This window comes from Fukomys damarensis, unplaced genomic scaffold, assembly GCF_012274545.1.
Source record: "Fukomys damarensis isolate Sample0158 unplaced genomic scaffold, DMR_v1.0_HiC HiC_scaffold_32, whole genome shotgun sequence".
Lineage (NCBI taxonomy): Eukaryota > Metazoa > Chordata > Mammalia > Rodentia > Bathyergidae > Fukomys > Fukomys damarensis.
In genome coordinates, this window is record NW_022900944.1 from 29412682 (window position 1) to 29437878 (window position 25197).

The window sequence follows — 25197 nt, forward strand, 5'->3', positions numbered from 1 at the left end:
GGGCATAAATATAAATCGACTCCAAAATGAAACACGAGGGAACTTTGATGAGTGACGGAAATGTTCTAAAACCAGATAGTGGTGGTAATGCTACGAATGTAAACATTTACTGAAAATAATTGAATTGCAACTAAAAAGACAAAAAAAGTTTTCACTTTTTTTAAATTCTCGATGTATCCTCGACCTGCAGCTAAGCCCCGAAGAGAAATATTTTGCAAGGCAATTTTCAAGAGGAAAAAAGAAATTAAAAGACAAAAAAAAAAAAAAAGGTCTAGTTCTTATGGATAGCTAACCATACTTCTATTCAGCAAGTTCTATTTTGGCAAATGCTCTGGAGAGTCTTCTAGGTGTTAAAGCAAGTTAATTCCCCCCTTTCACTCTTCTAAGTGATTAATTCCTGGGAATTAGGCATTCCAGTTTGTGACATTTTAAACACACCTACACATAGAATCAGTACAAAGTGCGCATTTCAGAGGGGATTTTTTTTTTTATGACTATGTTAGGATCTGTCTCAGAAATCCATATCAAGCACTTGGGTGGAGTACTGTGTGATTGCAGTTTAGATTTGAAAAGGAAAAGAAAAGAATAGGATAAAAAAAAGAGAACCACTGACAGTTTAAATCGAAAGATTCAGTTCTGCCAGACGGCCAAAAGTTGGGGTGTTTATGTTAACTTCACTCACCTTTCCTCCTCTGCCTTGTTCTTCAAGGGAAGAAGACAGGGTTCCCGCTGCTCTGGAGTCGGGATAAGTCAAACCCTTTGGTTTCCTGCCTGTTCAGATCCAGACAGAGGTGAGGCCCAAATGAGCTGTTTCTTGTCTTTATCCTTGTCAGCATGAGGCTGATAATTTCCTGTTCATTCCTTCATCAAAGGTACCAGGCTCTCAGGCCTTTGATGTGCTTCTCCCCAGACTCTGAAGATAGCCAGGCCCTGGTGAGGCTTTTCCTTGTTTCCACTTAGAAACTCCAGGCTCCTGGGGCTGTCTCAAAACTTCCTGTTATAGAGTCATCCTTTAGCAAATGGTGTAAAACAGTGAGACACATTCAAGCTGGACTTGGCTTTCTTCAGTCTGCTATGTATTCCAGCGGTGTCTGTCCCTGGCACAGGGGAACTAAGACAAAGAGGGGATGGGAATACCACGTCTAAACCAACACTCTGGGTGGAGATTCATTTGTTGGGTACATTGAAAAAATGAGAAGTCACATGCCTCTGACTTGTGTCTGATTTCTAGCTCTGCCACTTACTACCTGCGTGACTTTAGGTGATTCTTTATTTCTGTGTTTTCCAAATCTGTATAATGGGGCTAATAATATTATCTGTGCCTAGATTGTTGCAGAAAGTCATGTGCCCACCTAACCCAAAGCACTAGCAGCTTTTGTTTGGAGCACAGACTCAATGAATGAAAGGTATTCATTGCTATTATTAATTAGGAAATCTGACTATTACCACACCTTAAATGATCCCAGCATGGAAAGAGTCATGTTACAATTATGAACTATTTTAATTATGGAGATCAATCTTATCTTAAATGTTCTTAGTAATAAAACTTCTGACCAAGTATATCATGGCAATTCACAGTTTACTCACACTCCAAGGGTTGATTGGGGTAGCACAGAATCCAGGCTTGGGAGCAGAGGGTTTATATCTAAGATCTAAATTGATGTAGTCATTTTGGTAAGTCATTCACTGTTTTGAGCCTCTGTTCCCACCATCTGTAATTAAGAGCTTAACTAAGGTGGAACTTGGAGAGGACCCGTCTAGAGTTAAAAAGTTCCCAGTGAAGTCTTATTATTTATTACAAGTAAAACATGTAGCCAGGCTTGAAGGCACAAGCCTGTAATCTTAGCACTCTGGGAGACTGAGGCAAGATGATTGTGAGCCTAGCCTGGGAAAATTAGCAATTTATTGAGACTGTCCAAAAATTAAAAAAAAATAAGCCTAGGGATGTAGGTGAGTGTGAAAGCCTTGGGTTCAATCCTCAGTGCAAATAAATTCAGTCATCAATCAATCAATCAATCAATCATCAGTCTACAAACAAATGCATTTTCAGACATGCATTTCCCCCTTCTGCCACTAGGAGCAATCAGCCAATCTGCTCAGGCTAAACCCTCTCTGTTCTGAAACTCTACTAGTGACATTTTTTTGCCTTGCTTCTTACCTAGAATGTAGTTCACCAAGGGCAAGCATGATGTCTTTTCTGATTTAAATCTGCATTCTCAACACCTCATTCAATGACTGACACATCAAACAGAAGTCCAATGAATTTTTTGAATAAATCAATAAATATTTTTTAGTGGGTTAAAACTAGGATATTGGTAAAATTTCACCACATTACTACAATGTGATGAATGATCTCAGCCCTCAGTGGCTTCACACAACATTTCTTTTACTCTTGTAGATCTGGGGTTGCCTCATCTAGACTGGGCTTAGCTGAGAAAACTCAGTTTGTCTTCCTATTTCTCATCCTTCTCTTATTAGGTAGGGCATGTTCTCATGGAGGTGGAAACTGCACAAGAGGACAAAGAAAAACACACACAGTCCCTTAAATCTCAGGCACTGACTGAACTGAAAAACTCTCTGTCAACTTTTTCAGTTGGCCAACTCAAGTCACCTGGGCAAATAGAAAGTTAGATAAATAAAATTTGATTATTCAGAATTGGATGACAAAGAATGTAGATACAGGGAAGTGTGAAATATTGGCCACTAATGCAGTTTCTGTACATAGAAATGTGTTCTTGTCACTCCTTCCCCTAAACCACCTTGATTTCCTAAGTCCCATAGGTTATATCCTATAGCTATGAATAAGTTATCTAGAACATTAAAGACAGTTAATGAGAAGACAATTCAGCCTTACCCAAAATATTTTAGATATGCTCTTCCTTTACTTTAAGGTTCAAATTGTGATTCAAGAAGACAAGCAGAAATAACTATTCAACAACAATAATAATAATAACCACTAGCTTTTATTAGTCTGTTTTATATTCCAGAAACATTTATATATAAACTAGCAATGCTAAAACATTCCTTCAAAGTGTGTATATTGTCCTTATTTCACAGATGAGAGAATCGAGACAAGGAAATCATATGCACTGTCCAGTCTAATACAATTGGTAAGCGGCGGAGCTGGGTTTCCAGGCTGTGAGTATTTGACACACAAGTTCTCCCACTAGCCAGGCTTTCAGACAAAAGGCTCCTGCCATGGACTCTAGTCTTGGTATATTTGGAGGCAGGTGTAAAGAGAAAACAGACAAACACTTTCTTCTACACACTCAGGCAGAGTCTGTAGGATTCCAAGGCAGAATGTCTGATACACAGTGGGTGCACAGTTAATTTCATTAAAGATATAAAATATAAATATAAAAAGAAGGTAGAAAGAACAGTGGAGGCAGAGAAGAAAGAAAGAGTAGGAGGATAGAAGGAAGAAGACATATAAGCATATTGATCTATTTGGAAGCCATCCCTTTCCATTGCGCAGATATCTGTGGTTTCTCTGTGCCATGCATTCCCTGTCCTATTTCCATACCCACCAAGCACAGTGGTCTGCAACCTTTTTGGCACCGGGGGCCAGTTTTGTGCAAGAAAATGTTTTCATGGACAGGGAGAGGCTTTTTGAAGGGGGGAGCAAGTAGGATTGTGCAGGGTAGGAAGGGGTGGTTTCAAGAATAGATTCTTTTAAGAAGCATGAAGCCAAGCTCTCTCTTTGCACAGTTCACTGTATGGTTCACACTCCTAGGGAATCCCATGCCCTCTTGATCTGGCAGGAAGTGGACCACAGAATTCATTCCTGAGTGACCATTTGGGAGCTGCTGCAAATACAGATTGTTATGTCTTGTGTCTTGATGTCCTCCAAAAGCCTCAGGCAGTCATAGGTGGGACATCTTTCAGAGGTGGCTGGATCTAGAGTGTGTGATGCTGGGATTAATTCATGGTTCAATGCTAGGCTCAAAGGCATTAGAATTATCCACGTGAGGGCTATCTACTATAAGTAGCCTGGATAAGATATAAGGGATAGAAAGAGCTGAGGTTACCCACTGTTGCTTTGCTACCTTCTGTCTACAATGAACTGATTCTCCTGTGCAATATTTTTTCTGCCATGCCACCCTGACTTGGAGCCAGCCTCTTTTGGACAGAAGCCTCTACAAACTGTCAGCTAAATAAACCCTTTCCTCTTTTCACTTTAGGTGTTGGGTATTTTTTCTTAGCAATGAGAGAAGTAATTAAGACACAGATAAAGCTTCTCTTGCTTGCTTGCAACACACACACTCACCACCTGCTGTGAGGCCCCCTTCCTAGCAAACTGTACATGGGTACTGGTCCATGACCTAGGGGTCGGAGACCCCTTGTCTAGAACATGCAACATGAACTGGCCCTTATCTGCCTCACTGGCCTTCCGGTCTCCCCCACAATCACTGAAGGTGCACTTTCAACTATTGTTCAAATACAAGAGTATTCTAGATTCAAAGCCTTTGCACTTGCTCTTCTCTCTACCTAAAGACTCTTCCTCTGTTCTTCTCACCTTGCTTACACCTTTCCTTTGAGGATGAGGATTTCTCTTGCTCTCTCATCAGCAGAAGCACCCTACTCAACACCTCTCTATCACTCTAGTCTACTTTATTTTCGTTTAGAACACAAACAGCCAGTGCAAGTTGCATTGTCTATTTTATTTATTTATTTTTACTGGGTTTCTCACCCCAATAAGACACAAGCTTTGGTCGGGGGGATGCATCTTCTTTCTTGTTCACGCCTATAAGTTGAGAATCTAACACAGTGCTGGGCATAAGGTAGGCACTCAGTAAATATTTGTAGAATGAATACATGAATAGTAAATGCAAGAATAATGCTAACTAAATGAATGAGTTCCCAAAGCAAAAACAGCTAGATCATCTGCTTGAATCTAAACATGGTGCAAGTGTCCGTTGTTTACAAAGTGAATTTAATGATGCCAATTATTCACATTACAAAAATGCTACAAAGGTTTTACTTGGAAGCTACTTAAAATAGCTACCTGCTTTAGTGCTTTCAAAATATAATCCAATTTATAAAAATTATGGTAAATTTCCTAGCTCATAGGAATTTCCTAGAATGGAGTATACAGGCATGCATAACAGCAATTCTTCTGCTGCTTTTGATTCCAGTTTGTTTGCTGTGTGGACTGAGAAAACCGGCTTATTGAAACACCTTATGGAAGGCTATTTCAATGTTCCTCTGTGCATACATTTACATTCTTTTTTTTTAAATTTGTGAATAGGCACATTTAAATGTGTTTGCTCTCCAGGAGAACCATTGGAAATGTATTCAAGTTTAGTACTGACTCACTTTGCAAATAGTCTACCTTTTGGACAACAGGATTTTTGAGAGCTGCGTGCTCCAGTTTTCATGACCTTTAGCTATCAGCACTGGGAAAGGGAAAGCAGAAATCATCCTTATCCTACTGAGAAACCTTACTAAGAAATGTCTCTTCTTTGTTGTCCCCAGTTCAGGACACCCAAACTTGATCGGAATAGGCTGTGATTATTTCAGTGCTTGATCTAGTAGTGCTGTGCATTTCCCTGTCCTTACTCAGCTCCTCATTGGTGGCCAGGGGCCAATGGTGCTGTTTACTCACAACGCAAGGGAGGTCACAACCAGCACACTTTTATATTCAGGAGTCTCAAAAGCTTCCTTTTTGTAAAAATATCTCCCTATTCTGGTTTTTAATCACCTCAGTTCTGAGGCTTTATCCATGACTGAGTCCTCATTGTACAGATTATAGTTCTAAGCTATGTGAAAAATTACAGAAAGGATTATTTTGGCTGTGCGTGTGTGTGTGTGTGTGTGTGTGTGGTATTGGGGTTGGAACCCAGACCCTCACGCGTGCTAGGCAAGCTCTCTACTAGAAAACTGTTCCCACCCCAAAATGCAACATTTTTAATATTTTTCATTCAATGCCTAAAAGGTTTTATTCAAATTCTTACTACTAGTCTGAAGAGTATTAAACACCTTCTATAGACCAGGATGGAAAATCTTGGAGAATTGAATATTTACTCAAAGTCAAGTTGGCTAATCAATAAATAAGTGTCATTTCATTGCTCAAGGATTATAAGGAAATATATAACCAGGACCCTAATTTATATGGGGAAGAGTGTAGGGAGGTGAGGGGCTCTCTGAAGGTATTCTTTCAAAAGGGAGAATTGAAATAGGCAGAGGTGTTAAGATATATGAAGTTACAGATCATTCCCTATACAAAGAACAGTTTGTGTAAGGGCTTTGGGGCAAAATAAGATGTAAGGCATTTGAGAACCTAAAGAAGAATCTGTGGGGCTGCAGTTTAATAAACTCCGGGAAAATACACAGAGACAGATAATCCAAAGCTCCATAGAATACGAATCCCAAATTGTACCCAGATGCAATAGGCACTAGGCAGTTATTCGATGATTTGTTGTCATTGTTATTATTGTCTTTTCTGTTGTTTTCAGCAGGAACAATCTCATTGCATTTGTTGACAAAGAGCTCTCTGTGCAAGCAGGAGAGAAGGCATGGATGTGTGAGGGCTGGTGAGTTAATCAGGAGAGAGGGGCTGCAGCTTGACCTGAGGAGGGACAGCAAAAAAGGACACAAGTCTTGGTGTATTTTGGAAATGGAGTCAGAACTTTGCGATGGATTGGCTCCAGAGGGTAAGAGAGAGAAAAAAAATGTCAAGGATGATTTTCATGTTACTGACTCAAGCAATTGAGTAGACACGGGTGTATTATTGACTTGGAGAAATCTGGAGCATGACTGAGTAGATGAATATGGGAGCATGTGGGAGGCAAGTTTCCCCAGTCTGCTGCTTTATGAATCTCCTTTAGATACCTTGGTGCTCCTAGATAGCTTCCTTTGTCAGGAAGGCAGTATCACTTGATGTTTAGCTAAAAATCAACAGCATTCGACTCTGAGGCAGGAGACATGGGTTCAGGACAAAGGACTTCCTCTCTTCTCTATCTCTGAGCCATTTCTTCTTGTCTAGCATGCATAGGTGTTTCTAAAAGACTTCTGTGTGCCAATTTTCTTCTAAAAGCAATAATCCCTGCTTATGACCACTCAAAGGGTGATTTTTCAAACCTACATCCAAAGGATGCACTTATATTGATTGCATATGAGTTGGAGTCTGGTCCTGAGACACAGGTAAAGTAGAATGTGGAGTTCAGATCATGAGCAGAAGACACACAGAGGCATTCAGATTGCCAAGGTTCCAGCGCAGTGGGCAGCAGGCTTCCCTAGTGTTGCCATGCAGGCATGTTGTCAAGGACACCTGCTTGCTTTCTTACATAGGGTGTCTCCACTTTCACACAAATTCATCTTCTCTTTTATCTTCCTAGGAGAAGGAACTGAATTCTATGGCATGGTGGATGTGCTTGGACATTGGGTCCAAATTTGAGCCCTGTCTATGTTCCTACCCATTATTACTTTTTTTCTTATAAGATCGAGCAAAGGGATCATGCATTTCAGAAAAATATCCTCTGACTCTTTCAATTTCCACAGAGTTTCATCTGTACATTGATCTGGCCTCTGTGAATTATCTCCTATACTATTGCTCTCACCCCATCTGTTTCTAAAGGCCAATAATTATTGATACCTCACTGCTGTGTATACAGTACATTGAATATAGTAGATATTCAATAAATGCCTGCTAACCTTTACTGCCAAAAAAAGATGTTAAAAGAAGTCCTGGAAGAATAATAAAGGAAAAAAAGTTACATATGTCATTATGTCATGTAAGATCCTCAAAAAAGAGATTTTGGTATACGATTACAAAGGAAAGGCGAGTAAAATTGGAATCCATTCATTGGCTGAAATTGGATTACTAATTCTCCATTATATATTAGCAATGGATTGTTTCAACGCTTGTGCTGCTAAGATAAAAATAATAGCTAGTATTCATTCAGTGCTTGCATTGGCCAGTCATCATTTAGTCTTCAGGGCAAGCAGTCCTTGATTGACTAAGAAATATTTGTCAAAAGAATCAAAATTGATGATGTGTATTTACAGTCTGAAATGCTCTGCTCCTTTAGCTCTGCTTACATCCACCAGCTGAAGGGGGAAATGCACCCAGACTGTCTAATCTCTTTAAGTCAGATGAGTCACAGAAGCAAACATTGGGAGATGTGCTACAAAATAATCAATCATCAGATAAAACTGTTTTGCACGTAGCAGATGCATAAAATGAAGTGAGAGTAATTTCAAGCTAAAACTTTGCATATTTACTAAATGCTGTGGTAGAAGAAATAGAAAAATTTAGCCAGACCACCACTTATAAGGAGGGTACAGTTTCAAAGTAGAAAGGCAGGCAAAAATCGCAGCCTTTTAACTGAATTCCTCATCTCTTTCCCCACATCCTGCGTTTTCGTGATAAACATCTGACTTTCTTGATAGCAATGTGGCCTCTACAAAACGTCCATGCTTTACTTGGTCCATGTCTGTCCTAAATATCACGTCATACACAGGACACACGCCCAGCAGTAGGGCGGCAGCATTCTAATCAGCTCCCATACAGGAGGTAACTTCCCACGTACTAGTGCTAAGCATCATTACACCAGTTCTACTGACGAAGAAACCACAATGGTGGGTGAGAAGCCTGTGTTGTTCATACAGAATAGACCCTGAGGAACTTGAATGTGTCTGCTCATCCCTTCCCTGTTCCAATATTCTCTGATATTTCTCAAATATAAACTAATGATCATCTAGTCTGAGAGGATGATAACTTTCTCTAAAGTGGACATGTCACAACTTACAATTTTTCTATTTCCTGGAGCCAAATGCATGAAATTATCAAATTCTGCCTGTCTTCATACATGAGCATGCTAAAGCATCACTATTTTTTTCGTACCCTTTTTCCTGTGCTCAAAACAAACTTCTCCCTCTTGTTCTGGATAATTACAATGTATTCTTCAATTATTCCATGCTCAGATGTCTTATCTTCCAGAAATAGTTTCCTGATACTCTTTTCCTTTACTTCTTTCCATAACCAGAAGAGAATTAAGATCCTGGGCCAGGGATTTTGCTCACTGGTGCCACCACCTGCCTTGCAAGCTCAAGGTCCTCAGTTGAATCCCAATACCAGGAAAAAAAAAAAAAAAGTACTTTCTGTGTTTTGTGTACCCTGTACCTAAGTCTAATACAGAACTTTACCTATCATTTCACTTTTTCTTTATCATGATTATTTCTCTAAGAGTTAGAGCCATATTTTATTTTTACAATAGTGTGTCCCCAAAACCTGTCACTGACATTGGAAATGGACTATATCAATGCATGTGATAGTGAAATAAGAGTAACAGCTAGCATTCATTTAATACTTCTACTGGCCAAGCATGGTTCTAGGTAGGTTTCATGTAGATTCAGTTCTCATAACATACATGTGACAAAGAAGGTATTAATGAGAATCTTTCTTTGTGTGTGGGCTACTCAAATACGTATACAACTTATGTATACAAATACAAAAACACACATCATAGCTCTGGATGTTTTACTAAATAACTCGCTTGATAACTTTGCATACAAGGAAAGTGATACTATATTTAGCCACCTTGATAAACACACCATGCAGATCATAGGTGGCTGTGTGCCTTCTAGAGCCTGTCATGGTCAGTGTTGAAGCTTAGCGTCCTGTGTCACATTGACATTCAAGATAGGGGAGGTCCCAAATGCTAGTCACATGGAGGAGTAACCTGAGGATGTATAATTGGAGAAGAGAACGCTCTGGGCAGGTATGATCACTTTGTTCAGATACCTAAAGGGCTGCCTTGGAAAGGAGGGATTCGATACATTTTGTTTGGCTCCAGGGGGTGTGAAGCTGGGATTAGTGGATGGAAGCTTCAGGGTGGAAGAGTACTGTTCAGTTTAGGGAAGGGTTTCTGGTAAGAAAGATTTCATCCTCCTGGGAATGCACCACCATGGTTCCCTGTCAGCATGGGAACCAGACGACACGTCCATTTGATAGGTACTGTTATATTCCATTAGGGACCTTTGCTTTGGGCAGGAGAGCATATTATTGGGCCACCAAATCTCTTCTAGGCATACATTTTAATGGACAGTGTAACAAGTCTAGTTAAAAGTAGGCTTTGGACAAATTTCTTTCTCATTAATGTTAAAACCACTACTTCTACCACCACCACTGCTGCCATAACTATAATTGATAGTTATCAACAGGTAATGTCTGCAGGGCAGCTACTCTAGGTAAGGCACACATTACTTGTATTAGACGTTTTGCATTTTTCACACCCAGTGTTATTTGACCTGCGCAGAGATTCGTATTTTAAAAAGCCTATCAGTCAATAAATAGATAAAGAAAATAATATATTTATATTATATAGTAAATATATAAATAATGAAGTATTATTCAGCCATAAAGAAGGACATAAAATCATGCAATTTGCAGGAAAATAAATGGAACCAGAGGTTACTATGCTAGGTAATAATCAGACACAGAAAGACAAATATCATGTGTCCTCTCATATATGGAAATTGAAAATAAAATGGCATGAAAGTAAAAGAGGAGCTATTAGAAAAGGAGAGGGGACCAGAGAAAGATACATACATGTATGGAAATGTCACATTGAAACCCATTAATTTGTATAATTAATATAAAAGAATTAAGTTTAAAAAGAATAATCAGGAAGGACTACACTTCAGGGTGGGTTGAAGGACTTGAAAAGGAATTGGGGATCAAAACATGGTGAGAAGATTTTGTGGTATTATCAGCATATCAAGAATAGTGAAATTAAACATGTATCTGAAAGCAAATATTCTAAGTAACTTTGATAGAGATAGTCTCTTCCCCAAGGGACTGAAGAAACCAAATTGAATGAACCCATTCATTCAAACATATCAGTGGAAAAATGCATAGAAAATACTGTATATAAAACATGCATGTACCTATTGCTGTCTCATAAGATGTTCTCTTTCCATGGCATACGTTCTGTAGTCATCTTTCTTCAAGAACTCCCAACGCTATCAGCTTTTATTTCTCTCATTCCTCAGCACTTCTCTTAAGCACCTATAGAACTCGTCTGCACTACAAAGTTAGATTTTAATCATGTGCTATAAAGTACTATTGGATTTGTTCTTGTTTACCTACTTTTCTTTCTGTGCCAATAGAAAGAAGTGCATCTTGTATACTGCAGTAAATAAAGAAATGTAGGCTGGAGGTGTTCAGAAGCCTTTACAGGGTAAGTTAACTTCGACAAATACAGTGAATTCCAATATTTGTTCTTCAGCTTTGCAAGTCCAAGAATTCAGTCTTTTCTGAGTGCCAGAAACAAGGATTGATTTCAGCATTGAATATATTTTTGTAACACTTAAGTTGTCTCTGTGTTAAGTTGGGGCCATTTGGACAAAAGAGAGGCTTACCATCTCAATTAGGGGCAAGTATTGAAGACAATCACCCCTTCCCAAATTTATCCTAAGAGAATCCTAATTTTTGTTTTAAACAAACAAATAAACAAGCAAATAAATAAATAAATAACATACAGAGTGGATGATCAACATCAAGAAAATACCCAAGTAGAAAAAGATGGCTCTAAAATTTCTTCTTCGAGAAAACTGTAGCTCTGAAAAAATGTGTTTTGTTTTGACTGTACATCTTGATCAGGTGGAGAATGAAAAATTGGGAGTCAGAGTTAAGTATAACTCAACCTAAGAGCTAGAGTGCTTCATTCTACAATTTCAGGGAACACCACTAATATCAAATCTGGAAAGTTACTGGGGAGAAGAGAAATACATAATATAGATTGGTTTTCATAAGATAGAGTGTTAGACCTCTTTCTTCTCTATTTCCCTGAAAACTACTCTGATACATTTCTTTGTGACTGACACTGGACTGGCCACACTGGTGCCAAGATTGATTTTTGGGAAGAGTTATTAAAAAGAGTTGAGCTATGAATCTGATGGTCCACAGGTAAAAGAGTACTCTTCCTGAAGCTCATAAATTAAAGGAAGAGAGGACGTTGACATATAACTATATGATAATGATGTCTAATTTAGAGCTTTCAAATAAATCAACCAGAATGAAACTATGAAAGCATTCAACATATATTTACTATGTTCTTCAAGGAAAGTCAGCTTATACTGGCTACTCATAAGAAAGTTAATATGGTGAGGATGTTGGTAACAATGATGTGTGTATGTGCATGCATGTGTTTGTGTGTGTGTGTGTGTGTGTATATATAGAATTGCATGAAAAGACCTGTTCTAATGTCAGCTTTAAAGAGCCCCACAAATGAAGGAGGAGAGCTCAGCTATGATGCACCTGCTCAGTCTAAGCCTGATAGACTGTGCACCCTTATTGCAGTGGAATTTGCAGTATCAAAGGGCAGAGAGACTCAGTTGGGATACATTGTACATCTGTGTCTTTCACTGCCAGTTCCTCTCATTTGACAACCACATATTTCTTCAAATATCTGAAGACAGCAATTTTGCTCCAGCCAAATCTTTCCATTCCCAAAGAGACATTTGTCTCTTTTAGATGACATTAAATACTTATGACTTATTTTTTATGGATTTTGTGTAATTATCACTATTTCATTTTATGATTTTTGAAGCTCATATCTTCTTCTTCTTGTTCTTATTCTGAGTTCTGGACACAAGATAAGAGAAAGTTAACACCAATTATATATACAACAGAGTCATTACAGAATGAAAAATTTTAGGAAAAAAATCTTGTTTTTCTCCCTTTTGGCTTCCTGTGAATTTCTAGCACAGAACAAGGCACAGAATAGAGGCTCAGTAAATACTTCACTATTTCCTGGAGCATTTTTAAAGAAAGACTATATTACATTTCACACACTTCCTGCAACAAAAGCTTTTGCCTTGTTCTTTAAGTCTGTTATTGTTAAGTTCATTTTCTTGAGTTAAATTATGATTTGTAGAATCCTAATCTTTCTCTAAACACATTTGTAATTCTCTTATATTCTTTATTCTGTTGTTTTGTGTTTCATGTATCATTATTCCATGTTACATTTCTTAAAGAGAAGACTTACTGAAAGTGCACTTTTTAAAAAAGAAAATGTTTTATTATTATTGTCTATAGCAATTAAAGCTTGAAATTAGAGTTAAGGTTGTGCATTTTGATGTAGGCAACTAGACAGATATGTTAACATTTTGGCAGGGTTTTTCTTTGCAGGCATAAAGTAATCATTAGGAAATATAATACTCATTTTTTGCTTGATTAATTACAGCAAATGCATAACAAAATATATATTGTGTATTAGAGCATGCATTATTTGTAAAATTATAAGTCATGGGTAAGCTGAGGTGTAAATCTAAAATATTCTATAAGAAACTCACAGAGTATTTGCTTTTTTGAAATACTTTTGATAAAGAATTTTTATGTACTAACAACATAGAGAAACATGCTTTAAGAATACAACTTGCCATCTAAAACAGTCTGACTTATCCTCCTAATTTTCTCAATCTGCCATAAATTCACATGTACTTTGGAAGGTTTGCTGATAATTATACATAATAAGCAATACTTAATATAATAATAACTACTATTTTCTCAGGACTCATTTTTAACCAGACATCATACCAAGTGTTCTATACATTATCATATTTAATCCTTACAACACTTATGCAAAATTAATATAGGTATGATTTTTAATTATTATTTTTAAGGTAAAAAAATTGATGAGATGCACATATTCCAGCTGTATAACTTCATAGGTTTTTACAAATATAATTTTTTGTGTATTTGCTATCACAATCAAGGGAGAAGATATTTCCATGACTTAGATGTAAATGCTGTTTTGGGCACAAATATCTACTTTTATAAAATGAGTCTTAGAAGATATCTTTTCTCATTGCTAAGATAAAATATCTGATTCACAAAGTTAAGGGAGGAAATGCTTATTTGGCTCACAGTTTGTAAAGGTTTCAGTCCATAGTTGGCTGGCTCCAAGGCAAGGTGATATGGCAGACAAGTATTGCAAAGGAGAAAAAGCTCATGGTGGGCAGAAGGCTTAGGAGCATCTTTCTTCCCCTTTTATACTCTTCCTAAGCTACTGGCATTAGGAGGATTCCAAACCAATCAATGCATTTATTTAGTAATCATAAACCCTTAATTCCAGAACCATACACTCTAGTTTCAGCCACCTCTGGAAAAAGCCCCACTTATGACTGCATCGGGCTTTGGGGGTACATCAAAATAAACCACAGAAGAGCTATGTAATTTTCTTAAAGGCATCAGGTAGTAATGTTTGTAGACAAACCCATCTTCCTTTTCTATATGCTATAGTGGGATTTTCAAGGCTTGCCTTCAACATCTGTAAACTTCTGATAGATGGATAGATAGATAGATAAATTTGGAGAGAAGAGGAAGAAAATTGAAAGACTCAGAGGAATTAAATTAAAAACTACTAGTGCTTTGCAAATCTTCTCACCATTAAAATACTATGCCTTTGTAGGAGTAGAGATTCGTGCCCCATTCTTAGAAATTTAATTAATTAATTTAAAAATTTTATTTATGTTACTATATTTTTGCCTTATGTGATGATTATGTTCATTATAGGGAATGGAAACACATGTACGTAATATATCTAAACTATTTATTTTATTTTGCTCTTTTCTTTCTTTCTCTTCTCATAGTCTGAATATTTTTATATGCTCCTGTGTAGGATAAATTATACATTGTAGTGGTTACAACACAACTACGAAATATCAGAAATGTAACACATCAGATTTTATTATTACTCAAAGGCCCACTGCTTGGGCAATCCTCCAGACATGTCCTCTTCGCAGTAACAGTAGATGCTCTACCTTTGGCTTTGCCATTGAAATATTTATCTCTCACAGCAGGTGAAGAGATGAAGTGCTGTGCACCAGATCTTAAATCTTTTTACAAATCATTGGTCCTAATCCATCACATGACCCTACCTCTTGGAAGAAGCTGAGAAATATGTATAGAGAAGGCCGTAGATACTTGGAGAAAAATGAATGTCTGACAAAATCAACTTTTTAGAATCGCATACTTCTAAATTTCTTTCTTTTTCGGGAAGTGTTTGACTCCAGTGTGGTACAGATAGATTTAAACTTTTGTTTTTGTGGGGAGTAATAATGCTGTGATACCTCCATTTCCCATCTAATGCCTTTCCTTGTCATTTTCTTGGGAAGTTGACATGAAAAGCATGAAGCTGTTGTCTTTACTGACTATCTACCACCAACTCCCTTCATTGCTCTTTTATTTTTCTGAGTAGCTGAATGTCTACTCACAATCCTGTGCATCCTCACCTGACCCTGCTGCATGTGTCACTGGAATAACACCTCAATGACTGCTGGTGTATTAAAAACAGAGGTTTTAATATCCTGGCCTTTGGGGTTCTGAGCCAACTGAGGAGTCAGATTGCCTGGCTTCCATTCCAAATGCCTTCATTTACTGGGTATGTGAGTTTGATAAGTGAATTAACCTCTCTGAACCTAATTTCCTTTTGTATAAAATGGAGGTAATTACTGTTTGTATCTCATGGGGCTATCCTAAGTCAAAAATTATAAGCCACATAACTGTTTAACATGGGGTCTGGCATAAGGAGAACAACAAATAAACTTTGTCAACTTTAACAATGCGATGTTTTTAAAACTGCTGATCTACCAATATGTAATAAAAAGAAACTTCTCTGCATGGCCTCATCTAGAGAAATGGATTTCACCATTACAGTCTAAGACAAAAGCCTTTTGCCATGACTTCTACTTAATCAATGTCAATTCATTTCCCCTCTTTCTTGTTAAACCAGTTTTGACCCTGTCTTTGAACTCCAGATGATGATTTCATGAAAGGTAAAATAAAATTAGCAAAATGGCATTTTTCCGTCAATGAGAATATAGCGGCTATAATTAGGTAGTGAACAATATCTTGCATCTCTCCTACTCTTTCCCACACGAAGCCATGTGTTATCTAGCAACATGAGGGTGTTAAATTGTGCAACATAAACTTTCTTCCCCCAGAGTGGTAAGTGAGCTCTTTTACTTTCTGTTGTGACACCATTTTTTTCGGCTGCGTCAGCACGCCTATTGTCAATTTACCTCTTTGCAAGCTGCGTGTATCTTCTCAAGGAACATTTATTGAGACCTCTTTTTCAACACCATCTAGGCATTTCCCTGGACATGTTGTGTGCAATGCAAGCCTGGCATACTTATGTGAGGTATGTTGTCCTTGAAAGGTGCTTTTTTTTGCTCCAATATGAAAATAGTTCAGGTGCTCCATGCCTCAGACATTCAGGACACATTTGACACATCAGTATACATTAGCTCATGCACTACATATTCTAGACATTCTCAGGTAATGCCTGTTTAGTTCTCTTCTGCTGATCACCTAAAAAACTATTTTGGCCATAAAATTGTATTTTTACCCAAAGAGACTATTTGAAAGAATGATACAGTCGTTAACTGGATCATTGGTAGCTTGAGCTATGGAAGTTTCCCTGTTTCCTAGGCTTAGAAAGATAATAACAAAGAAGCCATTGCTTAATTTTATAAAGCCAGTGGGAACTGTAAGCACAAACCAGGAATCTCTTTGACGTGGTTAAGCTGGGGAGAGTGGAATGAGACATTGACTACAGGTGCTGTACTGTGTAAGAAGGGCACAAAAAGCCCAGTCATCAGTACAAGTAATATGGGTGCAATATTTTAAAAGATAAGGAAAAGGCAAAATTCCACTATGAACAAATTTTAAATAAAACCCAGTGTGGTATTATTATTATTGCTCCTTTGATTCCATTTCAAACATGTATGTGAATACTGCTATTACTATTCCTTTATTTAAATTCTTAACATTTTTGTTAATTATGAATATTTGTGTTAGTTTTTAATTTTCAATACAGTGTGTTGAAATACTGTTTGCCTTGATTTCTGGTGTCTTTTGGGGAGGATCCCTTAAATTTTATGGCCATTCCAGTATCTCATTGCTGTAGGATCAGTGTGCTGCTTAACCTGTGCCCAATTGCAGATGAAATGGAAGACAAAACTCATTGTATCTTCAGCAGAAGTTCTGCACAAAGTCAAAATTAAGAAGAAATGCCATACCTGTATTCACCACAGAACTATTCACAACAGCTAAACTGTGGAAAGAACCCAAATATCTAGCAATGATTAAGCAAAATGTGGTACATGAGTACAGTGGAATATCATTCAGCCTAAAAAGGAAGGAAATCCTAACACATGCCACAAGATAGACCAAACTTGAGGAAATATTTTGCCAAGTGAAATAAATCAGTCACTGAAGGACATATACTGAATATTTGCACTTCTGTGGGTTATCAAGCATGATCAAAATTCATGGGAATGAAAAGTAAGAATGGAAGTTTCCAGGGACTATGGGGAGGGGAAATGGAGAGTTGCTGTTTAACTTGAATGGAGTTTTAGTATTGAAGCCCAAAAAAGTTTAGGACACACTTAACACTACTGATCTGCAAATGATTACTTATTTTAAAATGATTAAGATCTTATTTTAAAATTGTTAAGTACTGTGTTTTATAATCATAATTTTAAAAACTTCAAAGCTAACATTTAAAGCATGAGCCAGTGTTTCTCGCATAAGAGAAACCAGATGATATTTGAGTTTGAGTGCTAGATTTATTTTACTCAGTAGTGTGGTCTCAAGGTGCATCCATTCACCTATGAGTGGACATGTACCGCCTCCCTGTAATGGATGCAGTCATAATGTACTGAAAGCACATTCCAACAACAACAACAACAAAAAGTGTCAGGGACGTGATGCATATCACCCAAAACAGAGTCGGAGAATGGAGTGGAATCAGAGTTCCAGGAAAAGGAGAGAAAAACAGGCTGTGTGGTTCTGCCTTAGGGATTCTAACTGTCATTGGAACAGGATGCATCGAAAACGGGGCTGTAACACATCCATTCAACCTCCTTCAGAAGTCTTTTCTGGCCCTCCTTCTTCTCCTTTGGCTACTTTCTAGGGAAAAAAATGTCTTTAAATGTAAGACCTATTTTGATTAGAGATCCTGACTGTTAATGTACACCTTCCTGGTGCTGATGGACTGGCCAAGACGTGCAGCACATTCAGATGCTTTTATAGAAAAGCTAAGACTTATGTTTCTAATAACTCTTTCATCTGCACATCTAGTTTTTCCATTAGGAAAACTAAAATAGCTCGTGGAATTGCTTTTTTCCTTCCACAATAACAGATACTGCTGCGAGCCAGTCACTCTGGGACACATGTAGAGTATGATGGGGATACAATGAGTACATTCTCTTTTCCCTCTACACCCTTTTGGCAGAAGGACACTTTGTGACATCTCCTTCATGTTTCAGGGTCAGAGAACATCTCTTGTGTGAGTGAAACAGAGGTAATTCATGACAACATATGCTGAGATAATGCACTGTGATCTCTTTGAGGGCAGATAGCATCTGTAAATAATTTTAATAACTTACAAAGACCCTTCACCATAATAGAGTCTAAGTAAGCATGATTTTGTTAAAATGTTTTCTCTCCCTCGAACATACTAGATTATTCCTTTTTTGCCAGTGGGGCAAGGAGGGTGAATAGTCAATATCAGTTATGGTAGGTGAGTTTAATGCTAGTAACAACCTCCAGACCCTTATGACTTAGAAAATGAAGGCGTGCTGCACTTTGGCGCTACATGTTTATCACAGGTGAGCTATTATCGTGTCTGCCCTTTCATTTTCACTGCGAGACATGGGCTAAACAGTTGACCCTTCCTTTTGCTGTCATGACCAAGAGTACAAAAAGGCATGATGAAATGAACTTTCTTCCATTCAGAACATAACCTTTGTCCTCATTTCTTTGACTAAAGCAAGTCACATGGACCCTCAAGTACAACACGATCACGCTTCAGAAAAGACCCTACAACAGCAATGCACCGTAATAGTTAGCAAAGGTGACTATTTTCTACAGGTGGCAGAAGAAATGAAAAAAGAGCTACTATGTAACTTTCCAGGAATTTTATATCTGTTTTCATTTATCTGACATTCAGTTTTGAACACAACCCAAGAGACACATATTGCTCTATTTTTCTTATGGGTGAAGAGGCTGAATTCAGGCTGACTCGGAAACCCGGCCAGGGCTCCAGAGGTAGTATATGTTAGAGAGGGTATTTGAACCCACATCCTACTCACTCAAAGTCGGTGTGTTTTCCAAGAAAACACAGTGACTACCACAGTCGTGTGGAAAAAGTAAGTCCTAAAGCACTTATTCTGCAAATCAGCTTTTAAGGATGCAACAGAAAATGGACAACTATGTAAACTGATTGGACAGAAAGTACAACTTTGGAAAGATGGCTAGAAATGGCTATGTTCTTCCAGACATGGTGTGGTGCTGGAAAAGCAAGATTACTTATTCCATATCATGCATTTTCCATGTTAAAATAGCATGTGAGCCTTAATGACCACCAAAATATGGATGATGAAATGCTTTCAAGGAAAAAAAACCTTTTTTTTGGAATATCCCTAGTTTTGGAGCATCCCATGCAGGACTAAAACATATATTTCTAGAAATCGCTGGATGTAGAATATAAATAAGAATAAATTAATTAGTAATACCAGAAAAAACTTGCCAAGGCAATGCATTCTTGACAAAGACAGGGGCAGGCCATAGAAATCCACTATTATGAGAAGTTGTGCAATAATCTTCAAGATCTCTGTTAGAGAACTTACCACATCTTTCCTATCCCGATTCTGTTTTTACCAGACGCGCAGAACATATTTGGAAGCAGCACACGGGTTCGAGAGCTTCTCATACTATTAATGAGAATAATGAAATAAGATGCAAGAAGGCTCAATGTCCAATCATGAGCCCAAAGGTAAGTAAAGTCTGACTCATGCGTTTGAAGAAAGCTACCCCACTTTTAAAAAGATTCACTCATTAATATTATGAACTAATATATGAAGTTGGTTTGGCTTTTATGTTAAATAAAATAATTACACAAATAGATATATCATAAAGTCTCCACTCTAAGACAAATGAACAGAAAGATGAAAAAGATATATGTATAGGTAGGAAAAGATATGAGTATAATATTGATAAATTCTATGTCTACTCATATGCTGTGCTAGTATTTATTTACAGAGGCTATATGACCATAATCATTAATGCTTCACATGTATATTTATCTAGCAGATATTTACGGAAAGGCCATGATATTATAGACACAGTTCTCCATGCCTCCAGTAATGAACAAAATTTAACAAACTGCTCTCTGTAGAACTGCCGCTTATGTTACAGTGGAGGGCAACATACAAATGTATGTTAGGTGTTTAGAACTTCTTTGGAGAAAATAAAATATGGTAAGGAAATAGAATGCTGTCAAGCAAGTGTTACCTTGCATATGCTGGGCCAGGAAAGGCCTCTCTGAAAAAATGATATTTGAGCAGAGGCCTGAAAGCCACAGAGAAACTGTGTAGGCAGGTAAATGGGTACTAATATTCAGGTGAAGAATAGCAATTCAAAGGCCCTGATGTTCTTGGAGATTTCATGGAACAAATAAAGCAAATCTTATTTGAACAAAGTGAGGAAGAGGAAGGAAGCCATAGAAGCAGTCAGAGAAGTCGTATTGGGGGCTGAGAACAACTATGGAAGTCTTGTAGGTAATTTTCAGGACTAGCTTTCTCACATAGATAGAAAGTTATTGAAGAGTGCTTAGCTTATCTATACAAAAAGGCCCGTGGTCTATCCCACAAGGGCCATTCTGCTGTGAGAAGAGATTAGGAGTAGGATAAACAAAGCAGAAACAGCTGAGAAATAGCAGCAGCTTGGCCAAGGACATAGCAGCAGAAAAAAAAGTGGTGGATTTAGACTGTCAGGAAGAATTTGGCAGGGCTCACTTATGAATGGGAAATAGCGTGTCAGGAACCAAGAAGATTCTCATCATTCTCAAATCTGGGCACCAAGACACTAGAAATGTAAAGTTGTCCTTTACTGAGAGACAAGAGTAGAGGGAGATGATCTCAAGATGAGGCAGGAAAAATGTCATGAGTTTGGTTTGGGATAAATTAATTTTGAGATGTTCCCATATAAGCAGATAAACATGTAAGTTAGACATTCAGAAAGAAAAATGTGAAAATCCAGGGATTACATATAGTTAGATTAAAAACAAAAGCCTAGGATTAAGTCTTTGGTGCATGTTTGTTTAGAACTGGTGAAGGCAGGAAAAACTCGAAAAGGTCACTGAAAACTGATCCCAAATAAAGGAGAGAATTGAGTGAGTTTCCCCCAAGACCAAGCTAAGTATTAGAAGATGAAGAGGGTTATACCATTTCCCACTCGTGTAATATGTGTGAGGAGGCCTACTGGTCATTACGCTTGGTGACGGAGACAACTGTCAGACTAGTTTTAGTGGAGCGGTTCCACTGAAAGCTGAATTGGGACAGGTACAAACAGGAACAGTAAGGACAGCAGTCAATACAGCACCCGGGCATCTACTACAACGAACAGCAGATCCTGAGCCATGATTTAAAGAAGTTGTGGAGTAAAGGACAAACTTTAGTAAGGGGTGAAACAGTGCAATGTATTTGTATGACAGAATTATAGAAAGTGGAGGAAATTTGATAATAAAAGAAAGAGAAAATAACCACCAAAGGAATACCCTTGACCAAGTGAGAGAGGACCAGGGTACAACCAAGAAACAAAGTGAATTCCTTCACCATAATAGAAGCAAAGATCCAGTACGTAGATACAGATACAGGTGATGGACTCAGGTGAAACCTCTCTTCCGACATAACTTCTATTTTCTCAGTGAATTAAGAGGAATTATGTTTTCTTCCAAAGCTGTGTAGGAATAAGTCATAGAGCCTCTGGATTAGAGACTCCAAAATATTTTCTTTCTATGACATTAGAATAATCTTGCTTAATCTTTTTTCAGGGTATTAAAAACTAAAAGTCATCCATACTTGAGACGTCACCATTTAGTGCTAATATTCAGAAAAGTGGCTACTTTGCAATTACCAAAGCTCACATGTATAGACCCAAAGAAGCCATTCAGCTTTTCCACTTATAAATTTCTTTATTGTTTGTGTGTGCGTGTGTGTGTGTGTGTGTGTGTTTTGCAGTACCAGGGGTCAAACTCAGAATTCTGCTTTTGTGAGGCAGATGTGGTGCCACTGAGATAAATCCCCAGCCCTCCACTTATGTATATAAGCCAATTTCCCAGGGTTTCCAAAGCTCGCAATTACTAATAATAACTGAATTTCTACAGCAAGGTTATGAGGTCATTATTGGTGCCACTTTACAAATAAGTAAATTAAAACTCAGAAGTAAGAAAATTGATCATGATTGTACACTCTACTCCTAGTAGGTTTCACAGAGCTCGCAAAGAATTTGGTTGATGAAAGATCACTTAACTTTTTAATTTTATTACCTAGTTTTCAGTTGCAACTAATAGGACTGTTAAAAATATAAAACTATATTATTTAGCCATCCTGGTCTTCCTTTAATACAGAAATATGTTCTTGCTTCATGCTTTCATAGTGATTCCTCATTTGCCTGGAATTAATACCACTTTTGACATCTTCTATGACCATTTTATAAAATAGATACCCTACTTCCTAACCGTTAGGACTCCCTAGACTACTTCCTGGGTTATTCTCTCCAAACCACTTTACAGAGTCATGCACAATACATACTTACTTAAAATTTTATTTTTGTCTTCCCTCCACCAGAAAATAAGCTCTAAGAAGCCATACTCTATTATCTATTTTATTTTTTGTTTAATCCCAATTACCTAGAGTTGTGTCTAGGATATTTTAGGCAATCCAAATTTCCAGAATATTTGAATAAATTGTAGTCCTTCCATCCAAGAAACTCCCGGTATATTGAGAAATTATGCAAACCAACTAACAAACAAATCATTGTACCCACTCAGCAGCCATCCAGCCACTTACCAAATGAGTTTCATCACACTAACCACATAAGACTTAAGAACAGCCTATAAATCTGAGTGCCTGACACCCAGTCTTAGTACCATCAGTTTGGCCTGATGAATTTAAGATTTTTTAAATTCTCTGATCTGCAGTTCCTCTATGAAGGAGACAGACTTAACGCTATTTCAGTGGGTTGCTTAGATGCATTGGAAAACACTGCACAATACCAGATGTACATATCATACAGCTCAACATACACACATTTTTTATACTATATATGAAAACAAGCAAAATTTTATGGATCACATATGGGCTTTGCCCAGAGAGCTCAGGAAAGCAAAGACAAAAATGAACTTAAACTCCACAAGCTTGGTAGACATTTATTCATCATTTAAAATTAATAGGGGTGTGCAAAGGTTTTAGTCCCTTAGAACTTTTATATATAGACTGACACATGATGGCTCTCCTTTGTTTGTGATCATTGGTCCGTTTTAAAATTGGAGAAATGGCGCAGGAGCAGAATCTCTACTTGAGGAAGAGGGATGTGCTGATGAAGTAGATTTTGTGTCCTGCTTTCATTTCCCTTTTGCTTCACGTGCTAGTGAAGAAAACCAGGAAAATTCAGAGTTGTAGTTAAGCTTACATATAGTATCCAATCGAACGTAACGACCTCACATTTGCCATCACAAATGACGTGAGTGATTTCTAAGACATCAAAATTCTGTAGGATTAGACATTTTTATTTCAAGATAGAGATTATGATGCTTTATTCTGCTTAATTGTACAAGCATAATAGTATAGACTGTTAGACCATGATTTGCACAGAGTAGGTACACAAACAATTTTAGAGATGGAATGAATAAGTTGTCATGGTAATTTGCTTTTTTTTTGCAAATAATATGTAAACTATGTCAAAGGAAGGAAAAAACAAATATTTCACTTAACCATTATCTAGGAAATGTTGAATTGTTTCTATTGTGTATTAGTTCTACTTGCATTCATGTTAAATAAATAGAAGCTGAATTAAAAGGTGACATGTAGACTGTTTTCTAAAAAATGTGATTGCTCAGCCTTTAAATACATTTCCTTGGCTTGTGTTTCCATTGAGGCAACTTTGCCACTTTAATGTTATTTAAAATTAAATTTGTTCTTTGGTTCGTTACTATGCTTAGTAAGTTAATAAGTTTATAAATCATAATTAACTACAACTTTCTGTTCTGTTGCCCTTCTGAATCATTTTTTTTAATTTTTTTTTCTTTTCAGCATATAATTTGCCACATGCTTAATTTAAGAAATAGACCTCATTTCAAGATGTGGGCTTAACTGCAAATGTGTAACCATTTCATAAATGAAATGCACATTACTGTTCAGATGCCTATGGTTGCACATATGTGTGCCAATAAGTGAGTACATAAATGTTTAACTTCTCTCTCTCTCTCTCTCCCTCTCTCTTACAGGTTTTCTCCTCCACTTTGCTGTATTTCATCAGGGATTTGTTTCTGTGCAATGAAAGGGAGTCAAATAAAGTACAATGAATTTTCAAATAGTTCGGTAAAGCTTTAAAATGTTCAAGGACAGAGTCAAAGGGTCTCTGCATTAGGATTCCACTCAGGGAATGTGGGTGAGCTTCATTAGAATGGGGAATCATATTGGGCAAAAAGGATTCTTGCAAATGCCTCTTTTTACAGTACATCACATCACGCAGATCTTCCCTAGTGGCCTCATCACACAACTGTGATTTTAAGAAGAAGAGGTGGAGAGGCAAGTGGTAATTAAGGGAGCATAGACCCAACTATGCTGCTCCTTTTCTGCCCTCTCAGGAACTCATGTGTCTCACAAGCATTGATCACCTGGATGCCAACACACACACACATACACACACACACACACACACACACACACACCTGTCCATCTTGTTCTTAAACTTAAATCATTTGTATTTCTTTCCTATTTTTTTTTTAGTTTTGTCTCTCTAAATTATCAGAGAGTTATTTTTTCTTTTATTCGTGTTGAAATACTGTAAATTTTATACTGATCCCATAAACTCTCAAGAGTGACTTTCGTTGTACAATTTAGGGATCTGATCTCAGACACTCTTTGCAGCCCCTTAATGTTTCTTGACAACTGCCATTCCCCTCATGTCAGATGTGAGAATAGGTGTTTCTAATTCCCTCTGGTCTTTTCTGCATTCGCAAATCCATGGTGATGATAGTTGATATGAGTTACATTCACTTCCTGGTTCATGCTACAGCCTCGGGTGAGGAATTTCTATCATACAAGGTCATCTTCTGTAGTAAACTTTCATTTGATGCCATGAGAAGCCCACAGCCTTCAGGTTCCTTTGCCTCCAAAGAA

At 37.5% G+C, this 25197-nt stretch overlaps 1 long non-coding RNA gene across 1 annotated transcript; it reads left to right on the plus strand.

The window, feature by feature from the left end:
• The first annotated feature begins 720 nt into the window (after positions 1–720).
• On the plus strand, positions 721–24360 carry LOC117283922. Its single transcript, XR_004514974.1, has 7 exons — positions 721–791; positions 3058–3110; positions 6456–6653; positions 11113–11183; positions 16097–16148; positions 19676–19787; positions 24300–24360. It is a non-coding gene; the product is annotated as an uncharacterized LOC117283922 (long non-coding RNA).
• The last annotated feature ends 837 nt before the right edge of the window (positions 24361–25197 follow it).